Source organism: Oryctolagus cuniculus, chromosome 18 (genome assembly GCF_051225735.1).
Source record: "Oryctolagus cuniculus isolate XC-2025 breed Fujian yellow rabbit chromosome 18, ASM5122573v1, whole genome shotgun sequence".
In the NCBI taxonomy this organism is placed as follows: Eukaryota; Metazoa; Chordata; class Mammalia; order Lagomorpha; family Leporidae; genus Oryctolagus; species Oryctolagus cuniculus.
In genome coordinates this window covers 24,753,581-24,775,441 of record NC_142884.1, presented here as the reverse complement: position 1 = coordinate 24,775,441, position 21,861 = coordinate 24,753,581, and the positions used below count along the sequence as shown (strand labels likewise).

At 47.3% G+C, this 21,861-nt stretch overlaps 1 long non-coding RNA gene and 1 pseudogene across 21 annotated transcripts in view; both read left to right on the top strand.

The window, feature by feature from the left end:
- LOC103348448 (uncharacterized) overlaps positions 1-21,861 on the top strand; it is a 312,164-nt gene that overhangs the window by 29,478 nt on the left and 260,825 nt on the right. For 2 of the 21 annotated variants that reach the window (XR_016224726.1, XR_016224718.1), the window contains exon 3: positions 2,758-2,992. The exons of 16 other annotated variants lie outside the window; for them this stretch is intronic. This is a non-coding gene — a long non-coding RNA (uncharacterized LOC103348448). Of the gene's footprint in view, positions 1-2,677; positions 2,993-4,833; positions 5,042-21,861 lie in introns of those variants that run through there. 3 more of the 21 variants (XR_016224728.1, XR_016224721.1, XR_016224727.1) reach the window with 2 other exon arrangements.
- On the top strand, positions 4,814-21,723 carry LOC127491298 (dnaJ homolog subfamily B member 9 pseudogene; annotated as a pseudogene).

The following is a 21,861-nucleotide window of genomic DNA, read 5'->3' as shown; positions in this document are numbered from 1 at the left end:
CTCATCCATGTGCTCACTTGTAGCAGTAGTTGTTCTTCTTCATTGTTGTGCAGTACTCCATTATATGCTATAGTATTGTGCCATATATTTACCTTTCTATTGTTGATGGACAATTAAAAATTACTTATTCAAGCTGGCTTTGTGGTGTAGCTAGTTAAGCCACCACCTGAGATGCCAGCATTCCATATGGGAACTGGTTTGTGTCTTGGCTGCTCCACTTTCAATCCAGCTTTATAGCTGGCATAATTGTGTATGTAGAAATGCCTATTGACTGTATGAAAGGCAACGCATGCTAACAAGCTAGTTTAGCGAGTTTTCAGGATACAAGATCACTATACAAAAATCAATTGTGGGACTGGCGTTATGGTGCAGTGGGTTAAGCTGCTGCCTGTGATGCTGGCATTCCATTTGAGTGCTGGTTCAAGTCCTGGCTGCTCCATTTCTGATCCAGCTGTCGGCTAAAGTGCCTGGTAAAGCAGTGGAAGATGACACAAGTATTTGCACACCCTGTCACCTACGTGGGAGACCTGGATGGAGTTCCAGACTTCTGGCTTCAGCTTGGTCTAGCCATGGCCATTACAGCCATTTGATGTGTGAACCAATGGATGGAAGCTACTTCTCTCACTCTTCCCATCCTCTCTCTCTTTCTCTCTGTAACTTTGGCTTTAAATTAATGAATAAATATTTAAAAATCAATTATATTTCTATATACTAGAAAAAACTATTAGAAATTTAAAAATGATATTATTTATGAAACACTTAGGAATAAATCTGACCAAAGATATGTAAGACCTGTACATGACAACTATAAATATTACTAAGAGAAATTACAGAATAACTAACAAAATGAAGATAATACATCATTGTCGCTCCCCCTCTTCATGGAGGAACGACACAGGACCCTGCGCTGTTCTTTCGTCTGCTCGGCCCTCCCCGGGTTTGCTGCTGGTTCTTCCCGGGTTGGCTACCGTCCCTTCCACCTCCGTGGAAGGGCGGTTCCCCCTGCCACATTCCCCACTTCCGCGGGGGAGCGGCACACCCGCCGGCCGGCTCTCTCGGGGGCTGCACAGGTGTTCCTTCAGATAGATGTTCCTGGTGCATGTTGTCTCTCTCCTCCTTTATAGTCCTTTTCCGCCAATCCCAACTCTGCTACCCACACGCCGAGTACGCTGCTCTCCTCCAATCAGGAGCAGGTCCTGCAGCTTGTCAAGTTGGTGAGAGGCAGCTGTGTAGAAGCTGTTTCCTCCTCTCCGAGCGCCACATTGTGGGAGAGCAGATGCATAGAATAAGTCTTAATTCCAGTAACTCAGTCCAGTCCGGGTTGCTCCCCACAATCATCAATAGAATGGAAGCCCCAATATTTCCAAGGTGTCAGTGTGCCCTAGATTTATCTGCATATCCGTCACAACTCCAGTCAAAATCCCAGCAAAGTGTTTTTTGTTAAAGTCTAAAAGTTGATTCTAAAATTAAGTTAGAAACAAGTACATAGAATAGCCAAAAGAGCTTTGAGAAAAAGAAAGAAGTTGGTAGATTAAAATTACATGGTTTCAAGACTTATAATAAAGCTATGATAATTTAGACCATGTGTCAAGATAAATAATGAACAGAGTAGAGGCTTCATGAATAAACCTATGTGTATGTAACCAGTTGGCTTTCCATAAAGTGGCAAAGGCAATTCAGAGAGGGGATAATGTTTTCTTAAAATGGTTGAGGCATGGTATAGTATATGGCACAGCAGGTAGGATACCCCAGGACACTCACATCCTGTATCTGAGTAGCTCAAGTCCTGGCTCCGTTTCCAATTTCAGCTTCCTGCTAATGCACACCCTGGGAGGCAGCAGATGGGGGCCCAAGTGCTTGAGTCTCTGCCACCCACGTGGAAGACCCAGAGGGAGAGATGGAGTTCTAGGCTCCTGGCTTCAGTCTGGTGCAACTCCACTGCGTGGTCATTTGGGAAATAAACTAGCAGGTGGAAGATCTCCTTCTGTCAGTCTCTGTCTCTCTTTCAAATAAATAAATAAAAAGAATTTTAAATTGGTTGAAATAGTTACAGGCAAAAACAAAAAAACCTTTGACCCATATCTCACCCTGTACATAAAAGTTAATGTAGTGTAGATAAAACTCCTAGAGAAAAATATAATATAGGAAAAAACTTTTGAAGCCGGCGCCGTGGCTCACTAGGCTAATCATCTGCCTGCGGCACCGGCACCCCAGGATCTAGTCCCGGTTGGGGCGCTGGTTCTGTCCCAGTTGCTCCTCTTCCAGTCCAGCTCTCTGCTGTGGCCTGGGAGTGCAGTGGAGGGTGGCCCAGGTGCTTGGGCCCTGCACCTGCATGGAAAACCAGGAGGAAGCACCTGGCTCCTGGCTTTGGATTGGTGCAGCACACTGGCCGCAATGCGTCGGCAGTAGTGGCCACTTGTGGGATGAACCAATGGAAAAAGGAAGACCTTTCTCTCTCTCTCTCTCTCTCTCTCTCTCTCTCTCTCTCTCTCTCTCACTGTCTAACTCTGCCTAAAAAAAATAAAAAAAAAAAAAAAAGGAAAAAACTTTTGGAGTCATGGATTAGACAAAGGTCCCTTGGATATGACATCAAAAGCACAATCTATAAATGGGAAAATTGATCAACTTTATGACAATTAAGAATGTCTGCTTTTCGGGGGCCGGTGCTGTGGCACAGCGGGTTAATGTCCTGGCCTGAAGCGCCAGCATCCCATATGGGCGCCGGTTTGAGACCCTGCTGCTCCACTTCTGATCCAGCTCTCTGCTGTGGCCTGGGAAAGCAGTAGAAGATGGCTCAAGTCCTTGGGCACCTGCACCCGCATGGGAAACTCGGAAGAAGCTCCTGGCTTCAGATCAGCACAGCTCCGGCTGTTGCGGCCATCTGGGGAGTGAACCAGCAGATGGAAGGCCTTTCTTTCCCTCTCTCTGTCTCTCCTCTCTTTGTGTAACTCTTACTTTCATATAAATAAATAAATCTTTTTTTTTAAAAAAAGAATGTCTGCTTTTGAAACATGCTTTGAAGAGAATGGATAAGTCATAGACTGGAAAAAATATTAATAAATCACATATCTGGAAAGATATTAAAATATCTTACAATTGAAAATAAGAGAATAGGCCGGCGCCGTGGCTCACTAGGCTAATCCTCCACCTTGCGGCACCGGCACACCGGGTTCTAGTCCCGGTTGGGGCGCCGGATTCTGTCCCAGTTGCCCCTCTTCCAGGCCAGCTCTCTGCTATGGCCAGGGAGTGCAGTGGAGGATGGCCCAGGTGCTTGGGCCCTGCACCCCATGGGAGACCAGGAAAAGCACCTGGCTCCTGGCTCCTGCCATCGGATCAGCGCGGTGCGCCGGCTGCAGCGGCGGCCATTGGAGGGTGAACCAACGGCAAAGGAAGACCTTTCTCTCTGTCTCTCTCTCTCACTGTCCACTCTGCCTGTCAAAAATAAAAAATAAAAAATAAAAAAAATAATTAGAAAATAAGAGAATAAAGAATTTTGTGAATGGGTAAAATATGATTTGACACTTCATCAAAAAAGTCAGATGAATGGTACCTAAGGTCATGAAAGATGCTCCGTTGCCTGTCTGGTTGTCAGATAGATGTACACTGAGCCTACAGTGAGTTCCTACCACATGCCTTGAGGATATCTAACAAGTGTTGGTGAGAACAGTTAAGATCTAGGACTCTCACTCACTGCTGGTGCAAATGTAGAATGGAACAACCACTTGGACAAGTAGTTTAGTAGTTTTTAAAAAAGTTAAAACACACACCTACTGAACAGCATGGCCTTCTCACTCCTAGGCATTAATCCAAATAAAAGCATATGTCTACACAAAGACTTGTATGTCCATGTTGATAGGAGCTTTATTTGTAATAGCCAGAAACTGCAACAACCTAAAAGTCCAACAATGGGTGGATGGACAACAAATTGTGGTATATTAATACAAAGGAGTACTATTCAGCAGTAAAAATGAAAAGCTGTTGATATGCTCAGCAAAAATTAAGCCTGACCACCCCCAATCTGGGAAAAAAAAAAACACATAGTGTGATTCCATCTTCATACAAATCTGCAAAATGAAAACCTACAGTGACCAAAAGCAGGTCCATGAGTAGTAGTTCAGACAGGTTGTGGTACAGAGGAGGAATTCCAAATGGGCAAGAGACTTTTGGGAGTGATGGATGTATTCATTCTCGTGTTGGTGATTTCAAAATGTATATACACATGTAAAAAAATCAGTTGCATTCCTTTTCAATAGAATTTTACTTGAAAGAGAGAGAATGACTCCCATCCACTGATTCACTTAGCAAATGGCCGTAATAGCTGAGGCTGTGCCAGGACCCGAGCCAGGAGGCTGGAACTACGTTGGGGTCCCTCATGTGGGTGCAGGGACCCAAGTACCTGGGGCGATCTTCCGCTGTTTTTCCAGGCACATTAGCAGGGAGCTGGATCGGAAGCAGGGCAGCCGGGACTCCAGCCAGGACTGTGTAATGGGTCACAAGCAGAGGCTTAACCGTTCTGGCGCCTGCAAATTGCACTCTTTAAATATGTGCAGGCTTTTACATTTCGATATCTCAGTGAAGCTGCCTAAAAGGAAGGAAGGGTGGGAGAACACAGGCCACACGTAGAGGTGCAAAAGGCTGAGGTTTTGCCGTTAGACAAAGCCGGACACTCGGCTCTGGCGGTAACACCGCCCTCGCAGGGAACGTGCAGCACTGGGCCGGCTGAGGCACGGCAGGGGAATGGTGGCCTGGCGGATCTGCCGCCGGTAAACAAGTTCCCTAGCGCCTGTTTGAGGATTAGACTATAAAACAAGTAATGGAGTCCATGCCCGGTAGGAGCGGAGGCCTCGACGTTGTTCTCTGCAAGCTCAGCACCACAGCCGGCTGGAGCGAGGCTGACGGCGCCGGGAACGCGGACATTCCCGGCTGGGGCCTGGGAGCCGACACAGGCTGGCGGAGCGGCGCCCAGGAGCGTCCAGCGGGTGCCCGGAAGGCTGGGAAGCTCAGACGGATCGGCCAAGTGAGGCAGCCAACCTAGTAGCAGGTGAGCTCCTGCGCCACAAATCACCACAGCAACGCTTTTTCCCAGTCTGCCCCAGGCCTTCGGGCGCAGGCGCAGTGAGATGGGCGGGGAGGGGGCGCGGCCCTGCGGCCGGGGGGCGTGGCCTGCCGTCTCCCCGCTCCGCCCCAGCCGTGGCCGCGCCCCGCCCCGCCTCCCCGTTCCCGGCGTCCGAAGGCTAGGCTCCGCTGCGGGGGTCGGGCTGCGGGTCGCTCTGTGGGAGCGCGGCGCGATGGTTCCCGCAGCCTGGGGACGTTTGCACCGGCTGCGCTGCAGGGAGGGAAGGCGAGGCTCGCCGGTGCTGAACGGGATGGCCCTTTCCGCGTCCCTCGGCCCGCGTAGGAGGGAGAGCCCGAGTCCCGACTCGGGGGTCGGTTCCCCGCAGTGCCCCTGGCTTGGTGCTGCGGGGAGCTGTCGCATAGTACAGGCAGCCCCTGTCTTGGGTGGTGTAGGAGTTCTCGGTCTAGAACTGTTGCTCCCCCAGTTTGTGAAAGGTAGCCTGCTTTAAAATGTCTCAAATCCCTTCTGGAAATGAAAGAGCGGTCTCAGGGGCACTTGTGTTAGGTCACTGCAGTAGAGCTACAATCGCTTTTCTCTCCCTCCTTCTCTCTCCGTTCCTCCCTTCCTTCCTTTCTATTCTTTCTTCCCCTCTCTGTTTTGAAGATTTATTTATTTATTGAGAGGCAGAGTTACAGACAGAGAAACAGAGAGAATCTTCCATCTGCTTGTTCATTCCCTAAACGGCTGCAAAGGCCAGAGCTGGGGGAGATCCGAAGGCAGAAGCCATGAGCTTCCTCTGGGTCTCCCATGAAGTTGCAAGAGCCCCGGCACTTGGGTCATCCTCTGCTGCTTTCTCAGGTGCATTAGCAGGGAGCTGGATCAGAAGAGGAGCAGCTGGAATTCAAACCAGTGCCCATCTGGGATGCTGGTGCTGCAGGAGGAGGCGTAACCTACTGTCCCACAGCGCCTCCCTCCCCTGGTTTTTCTTGTTCAAATACACGGAATCTATTGTCACTGAAGCACTGTATACACCCTGTGAAAGGTGACATGTGTCAGTGAAGTGGATCAGGAAGCTGAGGCACAGAGAGTCAAGTTACCTCCCCAAGATGCCCGCTCCGAAGCGGCAGGCAGTGTGCAGATCTCAACAGGCCGACACCAAAGCCTTGTTCTTCTCCACTGCCCCCGAGCCAGGTTCTTGTCCAACTTGTTAGACATTTACTTAAATTGCTTTTTTAAAAATCAAGAAGAAAATTACTTGAGAGGCAGAGGGAGAGAGCGAGCTCCCGCGTGCTGATTCAACTCCCTCTGTGCCTGTAACGGCCAGGACTGGGCTGGGCTGAAGCTGGGAGGTAAGAACTTGATCTGGTCACCCACGGCGATGGCAGGGACCCAGCTACCCCAACTGGCACTGCTTCCTCCCAGGGTCTGCAAAGGCAGGAAGCTGGAATCAGAGCAGAACCCAGGCACTCCAACGTGGGACACAGATGTCTTAAGTGCTAGGGCAAATGCGTGCCCTGCTTCTTTATTTAAGCAGCCAAATGACTGGATCCTGGATGATAACTGAACGCAGATGATGCAAAAGTTACCCAGGGTGACCTGGTGTGTTCAGTTCATAATTGAATGTAAAAGACATTATGATAGGAAATTATTCTTACTTTGCTTGAGATCAAGTTTATGAACAACCTATGTGTAATTCAAAACACCTGTCATTTAATTTTGTCTGCCAAATCCACGTGAGACCACCTGCAATTCTGTGGTGCCATTTGGTTAGTTCTTAGAGTCCCAGCACTTCCCTGTTAGGGAGAGATCCATCTGCTCTTCTGGCTGGTCCCAGAGCTCTCCCCATGGCAACATGCTCGCTGCTGGCCCGCTGGATAGATTCATGAGTGGCAGTGAGCATCAGGCTTCTCTTGACATTTGGCAAGCTGCTGGATTTTGTTTCCCACCATTGAAACTGTTGAACACTTTAGGTGCAGAATAAAAAGTCTCTATAGCTGGGGCTGGCACTGTGGCATAGTGGGCTAAGCCTCTATCCCACTTGGGTGCCAGTTCCAGTCTGGGCTGCTCCTCTTCTGATCCAGCTCTCTGGTATGGCCTGGGAAAGCTGTAGAGCATGGCCCAAGTCCTTGGGCCCCTGCACCTGCGTGGGAGACCTGGAGGAAGCTCCTGGCTCCTGGCTTCAGATCTGCTCAGCTCCTGCTGTTGCGGCCATTTGGGGAGTGAACCAGTGGATGGAAGACCTTTCTCTCTGTGTCTCCCTCTCACTGTCTGTAACTCTACCTCTCAAAAAAAAAAAAAATAGAATCTTTCAAAAAGTCTCAACAGTTGACAAACCAAGCACAAGCTTCCCTTACAACATAGTACTACAGCTTTTTTTTTTTTTTAAGTATTTACTTATTTGGAAGTGTGTGTGTGTGTGAGAGAGAGAGAGAGAGAGAGAGATCTTCCATCTGGTAGTTAGTTCACTTCCCAAATGGCTGCAACAGCCAGAGCTAGTCTAGGCTAAAGCCAGGAGCCCAGAGCTCCATCTGGGTCTCCCACGTGGATGGCATAGGCCCAAGTGCTTGGGCTGTCCTCTGCTGCTTTCTCAGGTACATTAGCAGAGAGCTGGATAGGAGGCAGAGCAGCCAGGACTCAAACTGGCTCTCTGCTTTGGGAGGCTGACGTTGCAGGCGGCAGCTTAACTCACTGTGCTGCCATGCTGGCCCCAGCACGATAGCTTTTCTTCCATGTGGGAAAAGTGTTTTAGGTGGATTTCATCAGTTCTGACTGTGTTTCATTTCAGTGGTGTAAGTTTTGCTTGTTGTCAGGAGTACATGCATTGTACGGATGCGTTTTCTCTGTCTCTCCTTTCTAGTGGTTGTATGGTTTTAAAGTTCCCACCACGTGCCCTTTTTTCCCCTAGAGCTCAGAACCAGGTCATCTTATCTCATCTTGCTGCTCCTGCTCTGGATTGTGTTGGGGAATCTTGGGTGTATCCTGGCTCAGATCCTCTGTTTTTCACTCAGTTCCCCAGGCCCACGGCTTCCTGTGAAGTCAAGACCCATAGCCTCAGTGGGCAGTTTCTTTTTAAAGGGGAAGAGCCTCGAGCCTCGAGTTTGGCTTGGGACTGTAGTCTTGCAGACAGCAGGATTTCTTCACCCCACAGGAACTGAATTTCTGGCTGCCAGTGCTGGGCTCAGTCCCTAGGCCCCAGTAAGCCTGGGGCTGCCCTCTCACCACTGCTGTGTCTACCCGTCTGTGCTCCGTCCACTGAGAAGATCTCTTTATTCTGATTCCCACTGTGACTTAGCTGGTTTTCCCTTCTTATGCTTTAGAGAACTTGTTGCAAGTTCTCAGAAGAGGGAACTGTGAGTTTTGCTCTCCAGGGCATTTCTAGCATTCAGGAAGGAACCTTTTGTTAGTAGGTATGGAATCAGTACCCAGTGGATGAATGAATGAAAAGCTTCCTTTTGAAAGAGTGTCAAAGGACGAACTGAGGAGTCATCTGAAAGCTGAACTTGACCTGTGGGCTTGGGCTGCTCCAGCAGAATCCCAGGCACCGGGGTGGGGTGGGGTGGGGTGAGGGGGTGGGGTGGGGGTGGGGGGTGGTGTGTGAACAGCACACTTTTGTGTCTCCCAGTTCTGGAGGCTGGGAAGTGCAAGATCGAGGAGCAGGCAAATTTGGTAGCTGGTGGGGGCTCCTTTGGGGGTTCAGTCCTTTTCCTCCCTTATCAGGTCAAACATGTCAGTGGCTGGGTTTAAGATTAAATTACAGTGTTAGAGTTAAAATGCTTGTAGCCAGGCAGGAAGATCCTGAGGACTCACACCCGGACTGGAGGAAGACAGTATCCTCTAATCCAGGATCGGACTCCAGCAGCTGTAAGCAGAGGGGAGGAGTGGGCTACTTCTAGGCTGAGAGGATTCATGAGAATGTGGGGATTCAAGATTTCCAAGGTCGTCGATCCAGGCAACACTGTCTCGTTGTTTCCCAACTGAGTGCTGGTCCTGCCAACACAGTCCTGCCTCCATTGGGGATTTATCCTTCATTGGAACTTGGATAGTCTGACCATTAAGTCTTGGGCTTAGCCCCCGGTTCCTGCTCCCCCAACAGGAAAATAGAGTCTTTCTGGAGAGCGCCAATGAGGATGTGGTAGTTTTAATATACATCCACAAATTCCTTGATGCTTCTCCCTTCAAGAGGCGGGGCCTGGAGTGTGAGCAGGACCTGGCTACTTGCTGGTAACAGAGTGAAGTGGAAGCAGTGCTGTACATTGCAGAAACCAGGTCCTAAAAGCCCTGAGATTTCTTCCTTGCACTCCTGGGAGGAGGTCAGCTGACATGTGGCAAGGAAACTCAGGCAGCCTGGAAGAAATCCTTGAGGTGAGCACCTGAAGTCTCGTGCTGACAGCCACAGGAGTGAGCGTGGGATTAGCCCTAGCAAAGCCTTTAGAATCCTCCATGTTCCCAGGTGATATCTTTTATTGTTATTGTTAGGGTGTGAGTATGTGAGTGTATGTTGGTTGTGCAGTATTGCTGGAAATAAGTGCATTTTACTCATAGAGGCAATTTAAGCTTTAAAGATAATGGGTTGGTGTACAGATGAAAGAAAGGCATAGATAGACTTTGAAACACTGGCTTCCGAAGATATTCTAGAGCAACTCAAGGATAATGGTATATTGTCAGAGTAAAACAGGTCAGCAAACCATGGCCTGTGGGTTGCTAAACTCCAGATGCTGTGATATTATTATAGTGGTAGAGTTCTAATTTTACAACTTTTTGAAGATCTGTTTCACACATCATATGTTCTGCTGCAACAAAATTCCTGAGGCTGGGTCCTTTATAAAGAAAACAGGTTGGGTAGCTGGTGTTGGGCCACAGCGTCTTGAGTCACCACCTGTGACGTCAGCATCCCCTATGGGTGTGGGTTCTGAGTCCTGGGTGCTCTGTTTCTGATCCAGCTCTCTGCCAATGGCCTGGGAAAGCAGTAAGAGATGGCTTCAGTGCTTGGGCCCCTGCACCCACGTGAGAGAACTGGGATGGACTTCCAGGCTCCTGGCTTCAGCCTGGCCCAGCCCTGGCTATTGAGGCCATTTGGGGAGTGAACCAGTGGGTAGAAGATCTCTCATTTTCTGTCTCTCCCTCTCTCTGTGTAACTCTGCTTTTCAAATAAATACATATATACATTTTTCAAAAATTTTTATTTATTTATTTTAAAGAAAACAGGTTGATTTAACTCATGATTTTGGAGGTTCAAAGGCCAAGATTGGACAGCCGGATTGATTCAGCCTCTTGGGGAGACTCCTTTGGCTGCATCATCCGTGGTGGGAGCCCCTGCGAGGTCGAGGTCACATGGCATGCTGGGAAGTCAGAGGGCAGGGAGGGGCTGGGCTTGCTCTTTCATGACAATCCTCTCATGAGAATTTTCCAGGGCCTCACAAGAACTACCTTAATCTCTTCCCAGGGCAGCAGCCCCAGTGACCAGCCCCAGAGACCTAGTATCTTCCCACTGGGCCCTGCCTCTTAAAAGGTCCTACCACCTCTTACCATCACCACTCTCAGGACCAAGCTTCCAACACATCAATCTTTGGAGGACAAACCACATTCAAACCATGGCACCATTTAAAGACGTAGTGTGGTTGTTTTAAGGAGGTTTACCGAGTTGTACAACAACCATCACCACACTCCAATTTTAGAACATTTTCAGCACCTCAAAATGGAACCCTATATCCATGGAAGTCACTCCCCAGTTCTGCCTGTCACCTTCCCTGGCCCTGTGAAACCACTAATCTTTCTGCCTTTGTGGTTGCCTGTTCTAGACCTCTGGGGTGAGCACTGAAGATCTTCCAAATGTTCACATGTTTTATGATGAAAAAATCCCAAACCAAAACACAACCAAACACAATGATTAATACCACACTGACATCAGTACAGACTTAAGTATTAAGAAGCTCATTGTGGCCGGCGCCACGGCTCACTAGGCTAATCCTCCGCCTTGCGGCGCCGGCACACCAGGTTCTAGTCCCGGTCGGGGCACCGGATTCTGTCCTGGTTGCCCCTCTTCCAGGCCAGCTCTCTGCTGTGGCCTGGGAGTGCAGTGGAGGATGGCCCAGGTGCTTGGGCCCTGCACCCCATGGGAGACCAGGAGAAGCACCTGGCTCCTGCCTTCGGATCAGCGCGGTGCACTGGCCGCAGTGGCCATTGGAGGGTGAACCAATGGAAAAGGAAGACCTTTCTCTCTGTCTCTCTCACTTTCCACTCTGCCTGTCAAAAAAAAAAAAAAAAAAAAAAAAAAGCTCATTGTGGGGAGTAGTGCTGTGGTGCAGTGGGTTAATGCCCTGGTCTGAAGCGTCGGCATCCCATATGGGCGCTGGTTCTAGTCCAGGCTGCTCCACTTCTGATCCAGCTCTCTGCTATGGCCTGGGAAAGCAGTGGAAGATGGCCCCTTGGGTCCCTGCACACACTTGGGAGACCTGGAAGAAACTCCTGGCTCTTGACTTTGGATCAGCACAGCTCCGACCGTTGCGGCCAGTTGGGGAGAGAACCATAGGATGGAAGACCTCTCTCTCTGTGTAACTCTTTCAAATAAATAAATAAATCTTTTTTTAAAAAAAGCTCATCGTGTTGAATATAAAGTTTCCAAAATAATTTTTGTTGAAAGCTTAAATTTTTAAAAAAAGATTTATATTTTATTTATTTGAAAGGCAGAGTTAGAGAGATAGAGAGGAAGAAAAAGAGAGAGAGATCTTTCATCCACTGGTTCACTCCTCAAATGCCTGCAACAGCCAGGGTTGGGCCAGACCAAAGCCAGGAGACTGGAACCTCTTCCAGGTTTCTGTGTGGGTGGCAGGGGCCCAAGTCCTTGGGCTATCCTCCACTGCCTTCCCAGGTACATTAGTAGGGAGCTGGATTGGAAGAAGAGCAGCCAGGACTTGAACTGGCACTGCCATATTGGGATGTTGATGTTGCAAGCAATGGCTTAACCCACTGCACCACAATGTGAGATCCTGGTTGGTCTGTTTTATGCTGAACACAGACTGGGCATGTTTTATTAAACTTCTTTCCTAAGATGCCATTTGAACTCTTTTTTTTATTTTTTTTATTTTACAGGTAGAGTTATAGACAGTGAGAGAGAGAGAGAGAGAGAGAGAGAGAGAAGAGAGAGAGAGAGAGAGAGAGAAAGGTCTTCCTTCTGTTGGTTCACTCCTCAAATAGCTGCCATGGCCGGAGTTACACCGATCTGAAGCCAGGAGCCAGGTGCTTCTTCCTGGTCTCCCATGCAGGTGCAGGGGCCCAAGCACTTGGGCCATCCTCCACTACCCTCCCGAGCCACAGCAGAGAGCTGGACTGCAAGAGCAGCAACCAGGATTAGAACCCGGTGCCCACATGGGATGCTGGTGCTGCAGGCGGGGGATTAACCGAGGCCCAAGGCCCGAGGATGAACTCTTAAGACGTAAAGAGTGCAGGGGCTGGCACTATGACATAGCAGGTAAAACCGTCACTTGCAGTGCCAGCATCCCATGTGGATGTCGGTTCGAGTCCCAGCTGCTCCACTTCCGCTCCAGCTCTCTGCTATGGCCCAGGAAAGCAGGAGAAGGTGGCCCAAGTCCTTGGACCCCTGCACCCGCATAGGAGACCTGGAGGAAGCTCCTGGCTCCTTACTTAGAATCAGCACAGCTCCGACTGTTGCCACCAATTTGGGAGTGCTCCACTTCCAATCCAGCTCCCTGCTAATGTGCCTGGAAAAGCAGTGGAAGGTGGCCCAAGTGCTTGGTCTCCTGCATCCACGTGGGAAGAAGCTCTAGCTCCTGGCTTCAGTATGGCCCAGCCCTGGTCATTGTGGCCATTTGGGGAGTGAACCAGTGGATGGAGGATCTTTCTCTCTCTGTCTCTCCCTCTCTCTGTAACTCTGCCTTTCAAATAAAGAAAATAAATCTTTTAAAAAAATCCATGCATTTTTTTCATAGCATGCATTTTCCATGATGTTTTTGAAGACTCCCTTGTATGCACGGATTTTAAGTTTTCCACCAAAGGGAGCTTACTTTTTAATTCCACTTTTCCCACAAACTTTTTGAAGCTGCCTCTTTCAAGAAGGTGAGGCACAGCACCAGGATCATTACCTTCTACTCACAAATCTCCTGGAAAATGTAACCCAGGGACCTAACAGAACAAAACCAGATAGCTGGAGGTGTCAGCTTTTTGTCTGGGTAGAGGGAAGGAGGGTCCCTCTTGCTTGCGTGGGGGATCCGGGCTGAGGAAAGCCTTGCCTTGTTTAATCTTACCAAGAGGCAGGCTTTGGTTGTGTTAGCTGTTACTTTGGTTTGGTTATTTGTAGTCTTTTCCGATTAAGCAAGGTATGTGTGGCAGGGAACATCATGGAGTTGTTCATCTAGAAACTTGTCGGAGGATAACTGTTCTCAAAGCTTGCAAAAGAAAAAAAAAATAAAAAAGAAAGAAAAAGAAAGAGAAAGAAAGCCAGCAAATTCCCTAGAGGGAGGCTGAGAGGATTAATGAGAGCTTCCTTCCATCTGGGCTCACGCTATGCCAGGATAATCTCCCTAAAACACCGCATCGATCATGTGAGAGACTGGCAGTACACCTCTGAGTGACTCGCATTGCCTGTGAGATGGATCTCTGGCCTCTCTCCCTGCAGTAATGGTCCTCACCGAGCTGTCCTCACCCTGCACCGAGCTGCCTTTCTGATCACTTACCACACTGTCGTCTCTTTAGCAAAACCAGGTTACTTGAACTTTCATGGCCTTTTTCATCGTTTGTGCTTTTATACTCGTGAATCTGACTCATTTTTAAAGGGCAAATTTAAATTCTTCTCTCTTCCCCGAAGCCTTTCTGGTGAGGTTCCAGCTTTTTACTTCTCGTGAATTTTTGAATGTCAAATAATTTGTTCCTGTTTAACATGGCGACTAATCTTGTGTGCCACTTTGTGATAACATTCTATGTTGGACTATTATTTATGTGTTTTCCTCTTTGCCTACTTCCTCATGGCTTTCATTCTTTAACCTATTTGGAAGTTTCTTAAGCAAGAGGCCCTGCTATCGAGTAACTTTTTCTTATCGAGTTACTCTCTGGGTCCTACAATTATCAAAAACTGGTGATCTGCAAGTAACAGGCCTTTAGGAAGGGCATGCGTGTGGATGTATGTGTCTTTCACTTTGACAGAGTGAAGATAAAACTATATGTGAGAAAGCGTCAAGGATATCTTAAAACCAAAGATTTTCATAAGCAAAAAAGAACTGAATTTTTCTAGAGTCAGATAGGAGGGGGTGACGTGTGGAGCTGAAGATGCTGCATCTTCAGGAAGACCAGTCTCGTCGGCAGACATTGACATTGGATTGATTTCTGAATCCAACCACATATCTCAAAAGTGCGTTACTAAGACCAGTGCTGTGGGGAGCGAGTTAAAGCCTTGGCCTGTAGCTCTGGCATCCCATGTGGACACTGGTTCAGGTCCTGGCTGCTCCACTTCCAATCCAGTTCCCTGCCAATGTGCTGGGAAAGCAGTAGAGGATGGCCAAGTGCTTGGGCCCCTGCACATGGGTGAGGGACCTGAAAGAAGCTCCTGGCTTCTGGGCTGACCTAGCCCTGGTAACTGTGGCCATTTGGGGAATGATTCAGAGGGATGGAAGACCTCTCTCTCTCTTTATCTCTATCTCTCTCTGTAACTCTGCCTTTCAAATAAATAAAATAAATCTTCAAAGAAAAAGGCTTCTTAAAAAATACATTTACTTTCTAATTCTCTGTGACTGTCCTGTCTTGTGATTGCTATAGGTTTTTTTACCTTTTTTTTTTTTTTTTGACAGGTAGAGTTAGTGAGAGAGAGAGAGACAGAGAGAAAGGTCTTCCTTCCATTGGTTCACCCTGCCAATGGCAGCTACGGCCGGCTCCCTGTGCCGATCTGAAGCCAGGAGCCAGGTACTTCCTCCTGGTCTCCCATGCGGGTACAGGGCCCAAGCACTTGGGCCATCCTCCACTGCCCTTCTGGGCCACAGCAGAGAGCTGGACTGGAAGGGGAGCAACCGGGACAGAATCCGGCGCTCCAACTGGGGCTAGAACCCGGGGTGCTGGCGCCGCAGGCAAAGGATTAGCCAAGTGAGCCACGGCGCTGGCTATGCTATAGGTTTTGAGACCTTTGAACATCCTTGTATCCCATAAATCTTTCATTCATTCAGTCAAGTCATTTGTTTCATTTTTATCGCATGCCTGCTTTGTTCCAGACACTGCTATAGGTGCCAGAGATTCAGTGGTGGATAAGACAGACAATATTCCTACCCTGATGAAGCATATGTCTAGAAGATATGTTTTGTGTTTTGTTAGGTATTGAGAGAGGAAGAAGGAGACAGACAATATATAAAGTAACTTTGGAAGGGAATAGCAGGCTGTTGGGATAGTAACTTATAAGGGTGTGGTTGCAACTGGAGTTTACTGTAGGGATAGGGTGTCAACAACTGTCAGCCAGATACTGTGTGTCAAGTGCCCCCGAATTTAGAGCCCAGGAGACCCAGCCTCCATCCAGCCCTGCCTTTGTAGCTTCTTGCAGGACACTTTCTGACCCTTAGGATCTCGTTAGCAAAGTGAGGATACTGATACTTGCCTTATAGCATTGCGAACATGAGATGAGATGATGCGTATGAAAATACATGTTTGTGAGGTGGGCGTTTGACCAAGTGGTTAAGATGCAGCTTGTGGGGGCTGGCATTGTGGTGTGGCAGGTGAGGCCTATGTTTGCAACGCCGGCATTCCATGTGGGCACTGGTTCTTTTCCCGGCCATGCCACTTCCTATTCAGCTCCGTGCCACACTTTTTCCGTGCTGGGAAAAGCGGTGGAGGGTGGCCCAAGTGTTTGGGCTCCTGCCACTTATGTGGGAGACCTTGATGAAGCTCCTGGCTCCTGGCTGTGGCCTGGCCTAGTGCTGGCCATTGTAGCCAACTGTGGAGAGAACCAGTGGATGAAGTATCTTTCTCTCTGTAACTCTTAAAAAAAAACAAACACACACAAAAACGCCTCTGTTTGGGCCGTCCACATCCCTTACCAGAGTGCCTGGGTTTCAGGCCTGGCTCTTCTTCCAGTTCTAGCTCTCTACCAGTGTGGACTCTGGGAGGCAGCGGGTGATGGTTCAAGTACTTGGGTCCCAGCCATCCATGTGGGAGACCCGGATTCAGTTCCTGGCCTTTGGCTTTAGTCTGCCCTAATCCTGGCTGTTGCAGGCATTTGGGGAATGAACCAAGGCTATAAGATTTTGCCTCTCTTTTCCCCTGTCTTTCAAATAAACAAACAACTAAAAGGAAAATAAATTTTTGTTAAGTAAAATGAGCTACGGAAAAATGATGTTACTCCATTTCTGCAATAACTGGTTGGAACTCACGCAGCCGTGAGGAATGTAACCAGACCCCTTTCGTGGGACCTCAAAGCAGAGACCTGGGCCATCAGAGCTCCGGGGCCACTGGCTTTCTCCCGAGGTCTCTGGCTGGCTGTTCCTCAGGAGGCAGCTGCTGGCCTGGCTGCAGGGACACAGAGTTAAGTTGCTTATTACCCAGCAGAGGAGGACTTCAAGGGGGGAGCAGGGTGGCCTTTGCCACTTATGGGTTTTTTCCTTCTGTCATATCCAAACAAGTATTGCTGTTAAGAGCTCATGAACTTCAGCTTAATTTAGGCAAACTGAATGGTTAAAAAAAAGTGTTTATGCCACTTGGAATTAGTGAACAAAATTAAATGAACAAAATTAGTCTGTATCAATTTACAGATTTTCTCCTTTGAGTATTGATTATTTTGAATTTTTGAAAAAGTGAGAGCAGGGGCCGGCACTGTGGTGTAGCGGGAAAAGCCGCCGCCTGGAGTACCGGCATCCCATATGGGCACTGGTTCGAGTCCCGGCTGCTCCACTTCTGATCCAGCTCTCTGCTATGGGCTGAGCAAGCAGTAGAGGATGGCCCAAGTCCTTGGGCCCCTGCACCCATGTGGGAGACCCGGAGGAAGCTCCTGGCTCCTGGCTTCGGTCGACGCAGCTCCGGCCATTGTGGCCATCTGGGGAGTGAACCAGTGGATGGAAGACCTCTCTCTCTCTCTCTATCTGTCTCTCCTCTCTCTGTGTGACCCTGACTCTCAGATGAATAAATAAATCTTAAAAAAAAAAACCACCTCATTTTGATTAAAAAAATAAAGCATACTCTTAGTTATCAGTAGGGGTTGGAAAGTGTCCGTCCGTTTCCTATGGCTGTAATAAAATACCTAAGACTGTAATGTATGAAGAAAGGTTTATTTAGCTCATAACTCACGAAGTCCAAGAGTATGGTATCTGCTTGGGTTCTGGTGAGGTCCCTGTCCAGCTTCAACTCGTGGTAGGAAGTAGAAGGGCAAGCGGCCCTGTGGGGGAGAGATCATGTGGTAGAGAGGAAGCAGGAGAGTGAGCTGGGGCAGCTGACTGGCTCTCACGATAACTTACTCCTAGGGTGAGTCCTCACTCCCACCTCCTCTTAAAGGCCTTGCCATCTCTCGATACCATTAAATTGGCAATTAAGTCTGAACATGAGTTTCAGATCGAGGTGAAAACAACAGTAGAAAGTGAAGCTCTGGGAGTGGGCTAGATTTTGATCAATCAAAAGCTTTTGAGTGGCATTCGGGTACCCATCACGGTCTGCAAGCTCCTGTGGAGTTTTCTCTGTTCTTGTACAGCTTTCTCTTCCATTCTGAACTCCTTTCAGTTCCTGGGTGGTACAATTTCCTTCTTTTGGTAGGCTTTGCATGCATGCCATTTCTTTGGCCAGGGTTGTTCTTCCCTCTGCTCTTATTTATTTGCTAACTTTTAAAAATAAAAAATGCATAGGGTTAAGCATGGAGCCTAGTGGTTGGGACATTGTTTAAGATGCTCTTGTCTCCTAATGGAGTGCCTGGGTGCAATACCTGTTCTGGGTCCTGACTGTGTCTTCCTGCTGATGCAGGCCCTAGGGGACAGTGGTCAAGACTCAGGTAACTGGGTTCCTGCCACCCCTGTGGGAGTCCTGGGTGGTATTGGCTCTCAGGTTCAGCCCAGCCCAGTCATGACCATTGCAGGCATTTGGGGAGTGAATCAGCAGGTAGGAGCTCTTTCTCTCTTTCTGACTCTCAAATAAATAAAATTTAAAAAATGCAGAGCAAAATCAAGAAAAACACAATCATCTGCATCCCTAAAATGTAGGACCAGTCACTAGTAGCATCTTTGTATATTACTTCTCTCTCTCTCTCTCTTTTTTTTTTTTTTTTAAGGAAAAGCTAGTGTTTGGTTGATGCACCAATCCACTTTTTATCACATGATCACATGACACAGGCTACTTGTGTAGAAAAGAGGTTTATTTTGGTCCCTGTTTCTAGAAGTTCACAGAGTTGGGCAGCTCCTGTGTCTGTGAGCTTCCCTCTCAGTGTTCTGATTTGCCTGACTTTTAACCCTTCGTTTACTGTGATTCCTGTGGGCCTTTTCCTTCCCATGAAATTGCTCAGCATCTGTGGTCTATTCTGTTTGTTGTCATCATTAATGTATCAATTAGTATTGCAATTTAGTTTTCCGAAGCCTGCAGGGGCCCAAGCACCTGGGCCATCGTCCACTGCCCTCCCAGGCCATTAGCAGGAAGCTGGATCGGAAGTGGAGCGACCCCAACACTGCCTATAAGCGGTGCCTTTATGGGATGCCCATGTCACAGGCAAGGGTTTAGCCCACTTGGTGACAATGCCACCCTCCCCACCCCCTCGATATTTTTGACTTGCTAAATAAGTAAGAGGCAGTTGTGGGGATATGTTCCTCTGTCTCTGAGTTAGTTTTCTTCAGGGTTTGCTGTGCTTGCAGAGTTCCTGGAAGCATGTTTGCCTATTTCATGCTGTTTCCTGTTGAGTTGTTCAGGCTCAGCAGCTCTGCAGGTGTGGCGACAACTCTTGCTTTGGCTCAGTGGGTGACTTCTTGACAGTCTTTCTGCAGGGTCTGGACAACTTGTTTTCTTTCAGGAGCCACAGAGTGAGGGCTGAAAGTCCTCTGTACAGTCCATTTTCCTGTGCCCTGAAGGAGTGGTTGACGAGGGTGGCATGGAGGTGTGAGTTTAGGGATTGCTCAGTTGACCTATAAGCAAGAATCAAGTGTATATATTTTTTGAACTTTTATTTAATAAATATAAATTTCCAAAGTACAACTTTTGGATTATAGCGGCTCCCCCTGCCCCCCATAACCTCCCTCCCATCCCATCTCCCATTCCCTCTCCCATCCCATTCACATCAAGATTCATTTTCAATTATCTTTATAAGTGTACAATTTTTTGATGCTCAGCGCAAAATGAAAATGTGGGACCTCGTCTAAAAACAGGAGAAAATGTGCTACTAAAAGTGCCAAAAATATAGTTTTTTTAAAATTTAAAAATGTTTTGGTATTTTCAAATTTAATACAGGTCATAGTGGTCCATGAGTAATAACATGAACTTACTCATTACAGAAAATATTTTGGCATCATGATTTTACATAATACAATAAACAATAATACTTTGTTAATGTGCTTTCTTGGTCATAAAATTTTTCTGGCTTGCCTTTCTGCAAATGCATTTATTAGATCTTCAAAATGTATGCTTTAAGCCATTTCATTTCCAATGGTTATAATTGAAAGTGATGTAGTTCTTGGCAACTGTACAAATGCAAATAATTTTTCATAATTTTTTATTTTGTGACCTTCCTTTCTGCTGGTGTAAAGGATACTGGACCTTTTGAGAGTATTTTGTAGACTGCAACAATCAGAACTTCTCCATACTTTTCGGCGCCCATTGCAAAAGGAAAATATTTGAGCCCTTGTTTAAAAAAAGGAGGCTAGGGGCCAGCACTGTGGTGTAGAGGGTGAAGCCACTTCCTGCAGTGTTGCCATGCCATATGGGCACCAGTTTAAGCCCTTGGGCCCCTGCACCCGTGTGGGAGATGTGTATGAAGTTTCTGGCTCTTGGCTTCAGCCTGGCTCAGCCCCATTTATTTGAAAGGCAGAGTTAAAGAGAGGCAGAGACAGACACACACACACACACACACACACACACACAGAGAGAGAGAGAGAGAGAGAGAGAGATTAATCAATCTGCTGCCCCAGCCCCAGCCATTGTGGCCATTTGGGGAGTGAATCAACGGATGGAAGATTGATCAATCTCTCTCTTTCTCTGCCTCTGCCAATACCTCTCTGTAACTCTGCCTTTAAAATAAATAAATACGTCTTAAAAAAAAAAAACAAAAAAGGTTAAAAAAGCAAGATATGGGGCAGTGCTGTGGTGTAGTGGGTAAAGCCATTGCCTGCAGTGCCGCCATCCCATATGGGTGCTGGTTTGTGTCCTGGCTGCTCCACTTACAATCCAGCTCCCTGCTAATGGCTGGAAAAGGGAGAAGAAGCCCAGATATTGGGCTTCTGCCACCCATGTGGGAGACCTCGATGAAGCTCCTGGATTCTGGCTTTGGCCTGGCCCACCACTGGCTGTTGCAGCCATCTGGGGAGTAAACCAGCAGATGAAAGATCTCTCTCTCTCTGTAACTCTGACTTTCAGAATAAATAAATACATCTTTTAAAAAATTTAAAAAGGAAGATAAAAGTGCCATTAAAGATATTAAATGTGCCATTTCCCCCTTTCTTTTATGCTTTCTCTCAACTTGTCATGGTGCTTTTTATTTGATACTAAGTAAAGAAAAATTAAAATGTTAAATTAGCATAAATTTTACTCTTCTTCATATTGTGTGATGTCAGGCTTGAAATGTAAGTATAAGAGCATTCAATGCAGGATCACAAAAATGATGCAGTTTGGGTTTCATAGCTTATGCATGCATATATGTTTTTTCTTACCAGAACAGTGCAAAAGCTGCACAAGCCAAAGTCAGCTGCTTTTATTTCATCTGTGTGTGCACATCCTTCCAGAAACTCTCAGCCTACAAGTGACTGATGAGTAAAAGATGTGCCAAAGTCAGCATCAGAGCACCAGATCAGGAAGGCCTTTCACACACTGGCCATGAAGTCCCATCCCGACAGAAAGAGGAGTCCTGATGCTGGAGCAAAATCCAGAGATGGCCGATGCCTATGCAACACTCCCAGATGCTAATAGGCGGAAAGCATATGGTACAGTTGGACACACTGCTTTCACCAGTGGTAAAAGGACAGAGAGGTAGTGGAAATCCTTTTGAACAATCATTTAACTTCCATTTTGATGACTTATTTAAAGACTTTAGTTTTTTTGGTCAAAACCAAAGCACTCAGTCCAAGAAGCATTTTGAAAATCACTTCCAGACACGCAAGGCGGGTTCCAGCAGACAAAGGCATCATTGCCAGGAGTTTTCTTTCAGAGGTGGACGCTTTGATGACTGTTTGAAGATATGGAGAAAATGTTTTCTTTTAGTATATTTGACACCACAAATCAGCACACAGAACAAACTGAAAATAGATTCCATGGGTCTAGCAAGCACTGCGGGACTGTCACTCAGCGCAGAGGAAATATGGTCGCCACATACGCTGAGTGTTCAGGACAGTCGTTCATTCTTTTTCTGTTTTCATTAAATCCAGCTAGTTGACTCCTCCTCAGTCTTTGAGGCAAAGCAGTTTTCTGTGAACTGTTTTTGACAAGTGCATGATTTCACTTAATTTAAGCAATTTGATATGGCGGTTAAATGTATTTAAATTGTTTTTGACAAATTCCACATTCAGCAGTAGACAAAATCTAATTATTAATTTCACTAATTAGGAAAGTTTCTTTCTAAAAAGACAGAATTCTGCCTGGTCTTTTTTCCCTACATACTCTTGGGCTCACTAATGTGGCTAGTTTTATTACCAAAAAAAAAAAAA